Raw genomic sequence first — 12,516 nt, 5'->3', positions numbered from 1 at the left:
AATAATGGTTTCCAGCTATTGCAATAGTAATTTCTGAAATCAACTAGAATAATCATGGGTTTTAGATGCGGTAATTAAATTGAATTAGGGAAGGTGGAATAAGCAGTGTTTGAGCTTGCAAAGACATAAATGTGAATGCTTGAAACTATAATGAATCATTCACTTTCCACACTATAAACAAAAGCCAAAAGATAGAGATTTTCTTACACAAAACAGAACATTTAAAATATGGTTAAAAATAATATGATACCTTGCAAAGTTGACTAAATGATGTACACATTCCAACTTAAAGAAAAGTGTCGCAGAAAAGTGTTGCGGAGGACTCCTGTTGTAGTCTGGCTTGTTTGTCAAAATTTTCACAATTCCTTCTACCCAAGTAGCCATGAATACCAGGTTTTCTTGTTACTGGTGGAGAAAAAACATCAATACAATTACCATTATTGAACAAATAATCTATGTGATGTCAAGTAAACGTTTAATAATAAAATTAATTGATGTCATTGGCTCCACCAGATACTTGAAAAATGTGTTTATTCTACCTTAGTATGTTTGGGTGTTGTTCAATCGCTTGGTTGTCTCCTCTTCTCCAGTTAACATCAAGAACTAACTTCATATCTTGATCTTGCTGCAACTCAATTTAATATCCAACTTCACCCACTTCAACCCTTACTAGCCACCAAGCCTAGAATTTCAAAACCCTCTGCTCGTCAAATCTAGCATTATGTAGCCTAGCTTCACTTCTAAAATACAAAACAAAACAAGAGCATTGTTAGAAAATTTAGGTTGAGGAGACTAAAAGGACCCACATTGCAATACAAGATCTTAGGCTTAAACTTACCTCCATCTCATTACACATGGGAATCTGAACCAGAACCATCAGATAGTTTGCAGTCGCATTGTTCTCCAAATCTGCAGTAGAACTAGGGAATTTGAATTGGGGCACCGACTTTCTTCTTGAAGTGGATCCACAGGCACCCCATTCCCAACACCAATCTATCTGTGAATTGGATAAGAAACAACACAATGCAAATGTTGGCCAATGTTTGAAGAGAAGGGATAAGATAAGTGGCCTTGACAAATACCCATTCAGAATAAATGGAATACAAAATGCCCTGCAAGTCCAGCAACAGAGAAAAGTCGAAGTAACAGTGGCTAAAGTGCCAGCCTTTCATATAAGCCATAATCTCAAACCCTGGCATCAGGATGGAAAATAAAATAAACCCTCTAATGACTTTGTATATCTTACCTTTCCCTAGTTTGTCCTCATGTGTCACGAGATTTTAGTTCTTGCTCAAAGTGACTCTTCTTTATACAGCCTTGAGAAGGCTCCATAGCCCACGGCGCGATGAGCTTTCAGCAGCCAAACCTAGGTAAGTAACCTGCCAATTTTTTCCCGACCCTGCTTATTTGAGTGATGGAAATCATCATGGGGCTTTGCAATTCCACCATGGACCAATTTGGATTCTCCATTTTCACTACAATGGAAGTTCCCCCTGTGGATCTCCTTCTCCATGTTCCATCATTCTTCCCCATATGGATCTCCTCCTTGTTCCACCATTCTTGACACTCAAAATTATGAGCTGAGCTAAACTAAACCCCAACCTCGAGGAGTCACATGAAAAAAAAAAAAAAACGAAAAAGAGTTGTGCCCAAGTCTGGATTTTGAGGATAAGTTTGAAATACCTTTGACATAATAGTAAGTACATTCTCCTCCTTTAATTCCTCCGTCTTAGAACCGACAGAAAATGAACCCATCGACAACATTTCCTATATAGAAGCTGTGCCAATATCACAATGTCGAGGCCACCTAAAGTTTCTAAAATTTGAGTTGTGAATGCGTAGACATGATAAACAAGGTAGGAATGCAATGGATATCTACCTTTCCCTACTCCTCTTGTTCGTCCTTCTCTCCTCTTTCTAAACCAAAACCCTACACTCTACAAAGTTCGAAATCTGTTGTGTACTGGTCCTTGGCTAGCATTACTAACTCAAAACAGGTATCATAAATTTTGACGGTTGAAATCAAAATATAAACATCATTTTCACAGGTTTCAAATATCTAATACACGTCAAACTTGACATGGAAACATTTACACTTATCATCAAATATGTCCTAGAATTCAAAATACGTCCTACAGGACGTCAAATTCCAGGCCTGATCACAACAAGCTCATCTTCCTACGGATATAATGGACAAAGAAAAGACTCTTTGCTAACATTGATTAAAGAAGGGAAATTTAGATCTCTAGTTCCATGTCATCCCAACAGGGAAACTTTACGAATCAAGAAAACATCTCATTGCCAGCGCAAATTTTGGAGTGCTAAAAGAATGACCAAGACACGTGGTAACTGAAATTCCCCAGAATGGCACCTGCTAAAAATAGCAGTGACCTCCTAAAAAGACAGGAAGTATCAAAACTTGAAGTTCTACCACTAAGAAGTAAGCATGAATGGTCCCATCTAAAAACAGAAACTTGTTATCAATAGCAAAATCTAAAAATAGGAATAGGAAATCCTAAACGTACATAGCATGCATTATCTTATCTTGTGAAGATAAGAAAAAAAATCTAATGTGCATGATTGGTAGACTAAAACTGGAAAATAAAAAACATAATAAACATATGACCATATGACCATATTACCATATTCTTGAGTTGAATTTCAATAATAGAAATGTATAATTTGGCACCCAACAAAGCATATTATATTAAGAAGAGTACTTTCATAATTGAACTGGGATTGGTCTGGAGAAAAGGCAACTAGTACCGACATCCATTCCACCATCGAAACTTTGAGGCAATGCTGCATGAAAATATGGAATGAATTTTGAAATAAGCTGGAAAGTGTTATGAAATCCGAGTTCCACCAACTCAAGTAAGTATTCAAGAAGGAACTCTAACAAGAGGCACATGTAGCATACTAAACATACAAAGAACTCAACCCAAAACCTAGGCCTTGATCTTTCTTGTTATCATAACTTCAACCTTGAGTAACCATACCTAAAACATGTTTTTAGCTAGCAGAAGAAGGTGAATATCAGCAGAACTTGAACTACTCTCCCGAAACGTCACTGCAAAAGTTACCTATGTGCTACTACACCATTTGGCATTAACCTAGTGGAATGCTGGAGGTACCAATTCAAACCTTGATATCAAACCGGTAAAGATGCCCATCATCAAAAGGGTAGGTAGCTCATTGGTAGAGCAGGTCATGCATTAAATTCCTAGCAAGTCCATTTTTCACCATAATTTGTTTGTAGGAAATGCAATAGAAGCACAAAAGACAAAGAACACTCTGCATTGATGCCATGCTTACAAAAATACTCACATTAACCACAAAAAAGCTAACAACCACTTCAGACCACAACAACTACAATGAGGCCAGTTCATCCCCTTACAGATTACTGGAATTCGACGCTCCATCTACCTTCAAAACTAACAAAATTATATTCCCACTGCCACTTACAGTTGCTTTAATGAAGTGAAGGAAAAATATCGCTCTTTTTTATGAGAGGCTTTAGCTCTTCCTTCCGATCCAAACCTAAGATATATCATTCAGAATGAGCTTTCTTTTGTAAACGGGGATTGGAAGCAAGACAAGGGTTCTGCTTCTGTTATGTCATTTATTAATTCCAATAACACCCTGCCCCAAAACCTTTCGGCTATCAATTTGTCATCTTTCTGGATCACAGATGTAGATCCAAACACAACTTCTGGAAAAATGGTGAATGTGAGTGGGACATTAAAGTTGGCCATGTGCCCATATAGAAGTATCTCTTTTATGGGTAGCAACCCTGAGGCCTTTGAGATTTATCCTGGATTCTCTTTTCTCAGCATTTGTTTTGAAGGAGTCTACTTACAATTGAAAAACCCACAAAAGAGAGGTTTCTATGTATGCTGGGTAGTATGTATTTTACCCTCCAGTGGGGAGAATGCTGCAAATCCATGGAATTGGTCAGAGCCGTTGTCGCCAAATCTGCTAGAAGATGATAACATTTTGCTACTATTGCACTATCCAAGCAAACTTTCTAGAACAACCATTGAACTCTGAGCACCTAAACGAACAACTTCTGAACAGAACAACCGAGCTATAAACAACGTATAGCAAAATCAAGCTATAAACAGGGTATAGCAGAATAGAACAGGTATAGCAGAATAGTGAATCAACACTGAATAACCGAGACCTAAATTCATTGTTATGGTAGCAAGGCAGGTTGTGCACAGCAGAGTGCACAACAGAAACTAGAAGCATTATGGCAGCAGGTCGTGGAAGAGCAGAAGGCGGAAAACAAGTCATCGTGGAGGAGCAGAAATCAGAAAGTAGTTTTGGTGAGGGAGAAATAGTCTGAGATATTTAACCTGAACAGATGTCAATCAGACCATATAAACATATGCCAGATGTCAATTAAACCAGATGCCAGTTTGACGCTAGATGTCAATCAGAGAATCAAAAGGTAGACTACTAAACTCATTCAAAGGAAGGCTTATCAACCTAATTATTGTATATTTTAACTATGAATCATTTATATAAGAGTTTTGAGATGGGTCTAAGATATAAAATTTTGTACAAAATATTGATATGTACGGTTATGAATTGTTGATATAAATTTTGAGATGGGTCTAAGATATAAAGTTAGGTATAAATTCTTAATTTGTAGGTGGTTATAATTGAGTTATAAAGTGATAGCAGTAAAGTTAAATTGTTAAGTAAGTGATATTGTTAGATAAATTATTATATGGGTAAGTAAAAAGATTTCATGATTTATTAAATATAATAAATTTATAAAAAGTAGATATTATAAACTATTTTTGTTCATTTTAAAACGCTTTATATATGATAAATTAATTATCATAAAAAAAAATTGAATTAAATTATTATATTGTAAAAGAGAAAAGTTGAAAGATAAAATTTTATGAAATACATAATATAATTCAAGTATTTTTAAGTTTGAATCTATTCATATAAAATTCTTTTTTATAAACTGAGAATTTTGATTTATAATTAGTATAATTACTAATAATATTATACAAATATAAATATTTAATGGTGTTTATTGGTTTTGATTGTTTTTAGTTTTACAATAAAATTTCAGCATTGCAAATATAAATTTCCAAAATATTCCAAAATTTAACACACAGATCCATCTTAACTTAAGATTTGATGTGTCCTCCTAAGCTTGCAAGCTAGGAGGGTTGGTCTCGAAAGGAAATTGAGGAGTTGGTCTGGAAAGGCAATTGAGGCTAAGCCTTCAAGTTGTATTTCAAAAATCCCTTTCGTCATACTATACAATCTTGAGGAAGTTGTCAGGAAATCATCACACATGACTATAAGCTGCTACAATCTATCTATGCTCTTTATTTCTTAATGATTGGTGGTTATGTTGGATTTAATTTTACTAGTTTTTGCTGATTTCTTAAAACACTGTAATGTTAATTCATATAAAGTTTAATGGTTTCTTAAAAGGTTGTAATGTCAATTCATACAAAGTTTGTGGATATGGGTAAGCAATATGCTCTTTCAGTAAAGAATAAATTCTTGTGTGTAGAGTCATTGGGTTTACTATGGTAATGCCTGTAACATTTTGCAGTCTTTTCTTTGTTGGCCTGTGGTTTAGTGGTTAAATAGTTGAGACACGACATCACCATGTTAATGACCCAAAGTCAAATTTAGATCAGAGCCTTAAATTATAAGTTGGTTTAATTTTATGAGATTTATATGCAATATTAATTCAATAATTAATAAAAACTAGTGTGAGGCACCCTAAATCAACCTCTGTTTATACAACGTTAGAATTTCATTTCTGCTACAGATTTGCATCTCATTTAGATTTTCCCATTCTCATATAGTGATTGTTCCTCAATTTATGCCTTATAGCGTTTCTTTTGCAACATTTGATGCAAATGCTAGTTTTATTTTTCTCATTTGCAATGCAAACATAAATCATTTTCCTTGTTATACAAAAATAAATGAGATTTTATTTTTCTCACTTGCAAAGCTAACATAAATAATTTTTCTGGTTATATAAAAATAAATTTGGTGCATGGCTGAGTCTTCGGCTATGGATTATTTAGATAAGATATTTTTTTTCAATATTTGAATATTGAATATAGCTAGATTTAAAATGCACGTTTTGCTTAAAGAAAATGGGTTGAATATATTATTTCTCTTTATATCACAATAAAAATAGTAGTATCTTAATGTATTCTTCTTCTAATAATTATTATTATTTTTTATTTTAAATTTTGTTATCAGGCTTGGAAAAAAAACAAAAATTGGCAGTGAGACAGCTGTCATTAACATATAGAGGTTGGTGAAGTGAAGTTTTGGACAGTGAAATTTATGATATTCTTTTGAATTTAATATGAATAAAAATATTTTTACATTTTGAATAATAATTTAAAATTTTTTAATATTACAGTTTTTTAAATATGTAAATGTATAAATAATGTAATATTATTTTTAAATTTTAATTTATTTTAAAAAATAATAAATTTTATAATTTTAATTCTAACTTTTGTATTATTATATATATATATATATATATATATATATATATATATATATATATATATATATATTTTGCATAATTATTTAACAAATATATGTTTCGTACAATTATTGAAACCATATCCATAAAAGTTTGTTTGGGGTGGTTTAATTGGAAGTTTGTTTGGAGTAGCTCAATTGGTAATGGTTATGGAAATGAAGTCTCACTCAACCAGAAGTCTTGGGTTAAAAAAACTATAACAAAGTTTTTCTTATATATGAATAGAATATGACAGTTGGACATGATGACGATGTAATCCTACCAAACTTACAAAAAAAAAACTATAACAACATTTTTCTTATATATGAATAGAATCACATGACATCAGTCGTGACATCCATCTAGTGGAATATGAAGAAATATGCGCCAAATTTAAACCTTAAATCGGAAATCCATTTAGTGGAATATACCAAATAATATGCCAAATTTAAACCTTAAATCGAAAATCCATCTAGTGGAATATGTTACTTTAATGTGAAACTAGTAATAATTATACTATTACAAATCTTCCCATATTAATGAATACAATGATATGACATCATTATAAGGTAAATCCATGATATTAAGAAGTATGAAGAATGCGAAATTTTCTTATATATGAAGAGAGTATGACATTTGGACATGATAAAGATGTAGTCCTACCAAACTTACAAAAGAAAAAACTATAACAAAGTTTTTTTTATATATGAATAGAATCATATGACATCAGTCTAACATAATCATGATATCCATCTAATAGAATATGAAGAAATATGCCAAATTTAAACCTTAAATCAGAAATGCATTTAGTGGAATATACCAAATAATATGCCAAATTTAAACCTTAAATCGGAAATCCATCTAGTGGAATATGTTACTTTAATGTGAAACTAGTAATAATTATACTATTACAAATCTTCCCATGTTAATGAATAGAATGATATGACATCATTATAAGGTAAATCTGTGATATTAAGAAGTATGAAGAATGTTGAATTTAAAACTTAAATATGACGTCTATCTAATGGAATATGTTATTTTATTTTGAAACTAGTAACTTAAATCGAACATCCTTATAATAATAGATTTCTAGCTATGTATTAGTTTGCATGGATATCGAAACTAATTCAAAAATTTTAAGCCAAAGTTTCAAAAATCATATAATTCTTTAAGATTATAATGGTGATTTTAACCCAATTCTAACCAAATTCTCTAGTTTGAGATATTATTTAGCCTCTTCCCAAGGCACCGACCTATATTACCTTATATTAGCTTAGTTTAAAACTAGTATATACAATACATTATCAACTAGTTTTTTTCCTAGTGAAGTAATGCTTACATTACTTCGCTAACAATAAATGTTTAGTCATAATTAAAATAAATATGTTTTAGTATAAAAGATTTAGAATTAGTTATTTTTAATTATTTATATTCACTATATAAGGTTATTTTAAGATTGGAATTTGAATGGGAAGAATGACAATTATTCTAAGTAACTATCCAAATTAAAACAATTAACAAATTATCATTATGAATTAATGCATATATCATTTTTAATTATTTGGAATATGTTCTAATTTTTAATATAATTATTTGGTGATGTTTTATAGTAATTTTGATATAATAATGTATTTACTTTATTGGAAAATTTAGTAACTTATATAATCAATTTAATTTTTTATGCATAATTTTAATGATAGAACCTTATTTTCTTGTCACGATCTAAGTGGAAATTGGTGACTAATCCATCTTTTTCATCGAATAAACATGATTAATCTTTATGTCTTATTATATTTCACAACTATGAGGTTCCGACATAATGCTCTTGTAATGTGGTTTATGTGAAAATTGGTGGATATCCATTATTTCTATTGAATTAATACAATTAATCTTGCATTTTTTCCATTCACAGGTTACAAGCTCATAGTTTCGACAAATTCACCCATGGCACTTGCCCTAGTAATTCTCTATAGTATTCACCTATGGCATTCACAATGGTATTTACCCATGTTATCCACCCATATTGATCACCAATGGTCTTAACACATGATATTTAGTAATAAAACAAATAATGCAAGTGTGTGAGTTCTAAGTGAAAAGACACTTCATGATAATATAAATACGGGCATTCACCTTTGTAAAATCTATGTATTTTTCTCATGATGTAGTCTTATGATAATATTACCATTTAATAAAAAGAATTAAATTCTTTTCATATTATTATTTTCTACACATTATATTATATGCACTTCTATTGTATTCTATTATTGATGTTTGCTTTACATTATTTTCTACCCTTTTGTAACATATTCTACTATCAATATTTTGTCTCATTCCTCAAGGTGTCTAGATTAGTGGTATCAAAGAAATATTCTCTACATTTTCTATCACATATCCTTGATGAGGTCAAGGTATAGAGAGTTGAACCTCATGCTATTTTCACATGAGGATAACCACTCTCACCAACACAAGTGACCTCCCATGGAAAAATAAAAGACATGTGAAAAAGTAGAAGATCCTATCAAGTTGTTTCTTGAGGAAGCACTCATGTGACAGAGGAATAAGATGATGGGGATTTTTTTCCAGATCTTTCGATGACTATTGGTAGTGACTAAGGAATGTTAAACAAGAAGCAATTTCAAAGTTGTGACACACTTAAAGGTGCAAGTTAACTTTGATAACCCCTTATTTGAAGGCCAGATAAATATGGATTCCCTAGTGAAATGATTGAGCATGCTCAATGATTATTGCTCTATCCAAAATAATTTTGATGTTGAAAATATCAATTTCGCACTCCTTAAACCCCTTCCCCATGTGAAATCTTGATGGAAAGGTTACATTAAGGGAAACATAATGGATGAATTAATTGAATTTAGGAAATAACCCACTTTGGAAGAATTTGTGAATCCCCTCAAGAAAGAATTCTACCCTATGGGGTACTATAAAGGCTACTACATGAGATCGACCATTTTGTGACACAAGAATGACTGAAAAGTGTCAGAATACACTAATTTTTTCTATACCTTGGGCTCAGAGTTGAGTATCAGAGACTCTGAGTGGCACTTGCTTCTAATGTAATATAGTGGCCTACTTAGGTACACCCCAACATATATGGGTTTCTTAAACATCTCCTAGCCTCATCATTGGGTAATTATATGGGCCTTAATTGGCCTTAATTCACCTCCTAGCTTAGTCAAACCAACTATTATCACAACTTATTGCATACTTTTGATTATATTTTGTTTATGAGATGAGTTAGAGTTGGATATTTTTCTTTGTGGTCTAATGTGCATGTAATGCACGAATAAAGGATAAAAGCAAGGAAAAATGCAGGAATAAAGGATAAAAGCAAGGAACTGTGGCAAAGACCATGGTAAAAACTCGAATGGGACAAGGGAGAGAAATTATAGGAGGTAAATCATCCTCATTTACTACCCCTCCATTCGAATATTCCTCCATCAGTTTGGAGTGCAAACAACCATCACTTTAAGGACTAGAAGATAGTCGAGCAAGTGAAAGTGATAGAAACCAGTTTATCTTAAGTAGGGAGCCAAGCCTCCCTAATGGGAAGGAATTCGTTGGAGACTTCAGATGTATAAATAGAGAGGCTTAGGACCTCAATAGGATTTAGATTTTTATTGTAAAACTTTGCTTTATCTCTGAGTTGCAAGATTTGTGACAGTTTGTTATGTAATCCATGGTTTTGATAATGAGAATGAGTTTCGTTTTGAATGAGCTCTGAGTTAACTCAGAGGGCTGAAGCTCTTGGGTTAGGGCCCAACCCGAGCAGCCAAAGCTCCTCTTTACTGTACATGTATGCTAGCATAGATTTCTGGATTTGTTCACTTGCTTAAGTAGCTTCTTGGTTTTCTGTTCATTTTCTTAAGTAGCTTCCTGGTTTTCTGTTCATTTGCTTAAGTAGTTGCACTTTCATTACAACAGTATAGCGTAGATTTATGGTTTAACTATTCATTTGCTTAAGTAGCTGCATTCTGCTTACAATAGTGTAGAGTAGATCGGTTGTGCTTTCGTTTACTTCCATTTGTGCCTTATTTCAGTTCACATGTTAGCTAGGAGGAAAAGATCAACAAAAGGTTGTCCACAGGTGTCTCGGCCTCACCTCCTCCCTTTGGGACCATGACTTGAGGAAGAGACCCTTCAGCAACCCCAAAAACACAGGTTTCTGGTTCTCGCATGAGCTATGGAGTTTGTTGTTTGATGCAGTTACTTGTTCACCCTCACTGGTTTTTCTGTTGTTTTCATTTGAAACCTCCTTCAACACGTTCTTCATGCATCATTTCCTCACCGTCCGATCCACAAAAAATCCACCCAATCATCATCTGATTCATTAGTTTATCCAACTGCCACCTCACGTGAAGTCTTCCACCTACTTTATGCGCTTTAAATCCCCACCATCGATCTGCCTCGCCTGATCCAATGGCTATCACGTCACCCGATCGCCAATTAGCTTGGCCAATCTCCACCGTTGATTTGTCTAGCCTGATTCGACGGCTATCGCGCAATCTCGCGTGGATTCTTGCACGACTGTTATCCACCCGAGTTCACATGAGAAAAGTGGTTTTCTTGTGCTACGTGTCACTTACTTAGGCTACTTGCATGAAATTCAAAAATACAACTTACAACCTTGAGGGCGCGCAAGCAACTGCTTACCACCTTTGAAACTTGCTCCATCATTTCCGCATGTCTTCTTCCCGCGATACAATCTCCGTCATTCATCTGCTTTATTACCATCCATTCACTTAATTCCTCACGATAAGATCTTTGCCATTCATCTGCTTCGTTACGTTGTTCGTCCATCCATTCACTTAATTCCTCGCAATAAGATCTCCACTGTTCATCTGCTTCGTTACCATGTTCGTTCACCTATTCACTAAATCGCCCACGATAAGATCTCTGCCATTCATCCTGTTCTTTAACCTTTTTCATCCATCTATTCGCTTAAGCCCCCACGATAATATCTCCACCGCCCATCTTCTGTTCGTTGATTGATCCAACGCTCCCTATGCACTACTATGTCCTTACGTCCTCCTTTCACCAATTTCGATCTCCGACTACTCTTCCACTTGAAAACAGAATTAATTTAGTTTCTTTGCTTACACCTTAGTATATTTTAATGCTCTTTACCTCTGCAACTTAGATAGCAGCATTAGGTTAGTGATTGATTTAGCAATTGTGCTTAGCATAACTATTTAATTGGTTAATTAGGTTATGGTGTGAGTTAGCATTACATGTTGTTTTCTTCATTACTACAGTAGAGTAGCTCTCTCTTAGAATAGATTTTCTCTTCTTCCATCAAAGAATCAAGCTCCTTCTCACCCTATAGAAGTCTGGATTGGAACCCCTGGGGTCTCTTTCCAGATGAACAGTGACAACAGGCAAGACCTTCACTTTTACCTGTGCATATAGCACTGTCACCTCCAAGTTTGTACAAACCTCAGGTTGATAAGTAAAGCTGGTAGCCCTAGGAGTTGCAACATTCTTGTTGCAATACCTAGGTTCATCACATTTTGGCACCGTTGTTGGGGAGGTGTCTGAGTAGAATGTGATTACTGCTTTCTTCTAGTTCTAGTCACCAATTTTCTTCCATTAGTTTATTTTTTCAAAATTAATCTAGTTTCTTCCTTTCTTTTAGGTGTCAATATCTACTTTCCTTTCCATTATGCAAGTAGAATTTTAATTCAGCAAGTAGTTTCTTTGTTAGTAGCTTCCTTTCTTTCATTTGTCATTATCTGCTTTCCTTTTCATTCTACAAGTAGAATTTCAATTCAGCAAGTATTTTTTCTTGTTAGTGGTTCTTCATTCAATCAACAATTTCCTTTCTGCAGAGTAATTTCCAACTTAAAAAAAAATAAAAACTTACAAAAACCAACCCAAAAACATTTGCTTTCATGCCTCATAGGAATAGAGACAATTCAGGGAAATTCTTGTCAAATACCCCCACTACATCCAACAATCAACCTTCTCTCTTC

The sequence above is a fragment of the Pinus tabuliformis genome, chromosome 6 (genome assembly GCF_031772625.1).
Source record: "Pinus tabuliformis cultivar Carrire ecotype Pingquan chromosome 6, CPIR1, whole genome shotgun sequence".
In the NCBI taxonomy this organism is placed as follows: Eukaryota; Viridiplantae; Streptophyta; class Pinopsida; order Pinales; family Pinaceae; genus Pinus; species Pinus tabuliformis.
Note: the sequence above shows the minus strand (reverse complement) of the source record.